Source organism: Leuciscus leuciscus (assembly GCF_965113295.1).
Source record: "Leuciscus leuciscus genome assembly, chromosome: 12".
NCBI classification, from domain to species: Eukaryota; Metazoa; Chordata; class Actinopteri; order Cypriniformes; family Leuciscidae; genus Leuciscus; species Leuciscus leuciscus.
In genome coordinates, this window is record NC_138736.1 from 43,707,969 (window position 1) to 43,710,472 (window position 2,504).

At 39.1% G+C, this 2,504-nt stretch overlaps 1 long non-coding RNA gene across 2 annotated transcripts; it reads right to left on the bottom strand.

Moving 5' to 3' along the window:
* Nucleotides 1-335: 335 nt before the first annotated feature.
* On the bottom strand, nucleotides 336-2,231 carry LOC309510327. Of its 2 annotated transcripts, none has more exons than XR_014210315.1 (3): nucleotides 1,860-2,231; nucleotides 1,284-1,358; nucleotides 336-1,004 (listed from the first exon to the last, which is right to left on the bottom strand). It is a non-coding gene; the product is annotated as an uncharacterized lncRNA (long non-coding RNA). The 2 variants fall into 2 exon arrangements; XR_014210316.1 differs by having other exon boundaries at nucleotides 336-1,152.
* Between the last annotated feature and the right edge of the window lie 273 nt (nucleotides 2,232-2,504).

Sequence of the window (2,504 nt, forward strand, 5' to 3'; positions counted from 1 at the left end):
GTATGTATGTGTGTGTATAGGAATTGTTATTTATTATAATATTAGTGTTTTTAACATATGTATTTCAATGTTTCAATGTCAATGTAAACACCTTGAATCCAACACAAATTTCCCCTTTGGGGACAATAAAGTGTATTTCATTCATTCATTCATTTCACAATAATAACAACGATAAATGCTGACCAATACTTAATTATATTACTTTTACTGAAAATGATATAATTCAATAAAACAAACAAAATGTAATGTGTCATATGACATGATTGAATACACTCTAGATGTGTATATAGTGAACATATCTACATTTTCATTCAAACAATTAAATAAAGCATTAATTAAAATAATTCTATTTTATTTACTGACAACAATGAGAAATATTAATAAATTAGTAAAAGAATGAATGAAAGTCACCATCACACAATAAACAAATGCAAGTCAACACATGAAACAAAGCTTTATTCAAACTACAATCATGTATGTCGGCTACAGGCGCTGAACCCCACATCCTTCTGTCATCTCAACACAGCGGTTCCCATTCTGCGGCTTTATTCTGATGAATCAGCTGACCGCCAGAGGTGAGCCGTGCCTTCGTGCCTGAGGTTGTTGCGTGCTGTGTTGTGCTTCACAATCTGAGGCAATAAGGGCAGGTGGAGTGATGGAGTGATGGAGGGTCTCGTAAGGGCAGGTGGAGTGATGGAGTGATGGAGGGTCTCATAAGGGCAGGTGGAGTGATGGAGTGATGGAGGGTCTCATAAGGGCAGGTGGAGTGATGGAGGGTCTCATAAGGGCAGGTGGAGTGATGGAGTGATGGAGGGTCTCGTAAGGGCAGGTGGAGTGATGGAGTGATGGAGGGTCTCGTAAGGGCAGGTGGAGTGATGGAGTGATGGAGGGTCTCATAAGGGCAGGTGGAGTGATGGTGGGACTCATCCATGGCACCATCTCCAGGATTCAGCTCTGGGCTCTTCATCCTCAGTGCTCACACCAGCCTGCTGACATTTCAGATCCTACAAAAATGCACAAACATAACACAAAAGCTGTCATTTTAACTGCACAATGTCATTTGATTTCAGTATTATTTAGAAGACAAAAACGCTTTTTTTCACAAATGCCGCCGTCATCTTTCCTTGCAGGTCCTGCTCCACCACAAAAGATCTGCAACAAATGCACAGAAATCAAGAATCAGGAAAGTGCTGTAATAGCTCTGTTTAAAATTACAATAATTAAAATAAACTACAACTTAATATTTAAATAGTTGTTGTTATTCATTTCTGTAGTGTACTCACTCAAAGCCTTTGATGGCAGCATTCAGCTTCATGAGCCTCTCTCCACTGGATAAACACACATCTGTTCATCTGACCCTGTAACATCCAGACGAGATTCACATTACCTCTGTGATTTATGAGCAACACTACATTTACATGTTGAGGTTGTTTTAACTTTTTATCCAACATAAATGTTCCTCAATTTATCAACAGTAATGGACAAATAAAATAGATAACTTATGTTTAGTTACTTTATAGATTTGTTCTAGCACACATTCATCACTCAGATGTCTATTTCATGTTGTGATGTGCTCTTCTGCAATACTTACTGAAGATTTTCCTGTCAGATGTAAATAGACATTTAAAATAAGCGTCTTTGAGATATATATGGTTTATGTAAATCCACTTTAGAGACGTAACTTACGTGTCCTTACTGGAGCTCCCCTGTTAGCTAACGTTATACATAAAACTTGTTTTTTCAGCAAAATCAAAACTATACTATACTGTGTAACGTCTTTACACCTTGAACAATTCAACAGTTTACTCTACAGTAGTTCAACACATGCGATTTTAACACAAGGAACCGTGTTCACTCACATTTGAAAGCACTTGCGTCGCTGATATCTGCGATGTTCGATTATGACATATCCTCTCGCGTGGCCTCCTGGGATAGAAAAGTATCCATCGGATCAGCACTCAAAAATCTGTGTGGAAGCAGTAAGCCATCCGGGAACTTCTCGCCTACTCTTTTATGAATACTGATGTTTCGAACATACTGCTTCCTTCACGTACTGTTTTTGCCTACTATATAGTAGGAAAGTAGGCATATTCAAACGCACTTAAGTCCGAATCTCGCGATAATTAGTACGTCACCCAGGTAATTCTCGCCTACTCTTTTGGATTCGTACATACTTTTTCGCTCACCTACTCTTTTTCCCATACTAAATAGTAGGGAAGTATGCGGTTTCGAACGCAGCCTGTGTCTTTATAGTGCTGGTGATGATAATGATGATAGTGGTGATGATGTGCAGGTGTGTGTGATTAGTACTCAGGTGACGGAGTGCGCTGTGATTGGCTGGTGTGAGAGCCTGGCTGATCTGTAACAGATTTCTGCTATTTAGAACATAATTAAAAGCGGAATTATCATGCACCAAGCACTCCTCGCTGTGGTTAAAACATTAAAACACAGCATGCCACAGGAAAAGTGTTCAAGAGCAGCACATGCACTACAAATATTTCTAT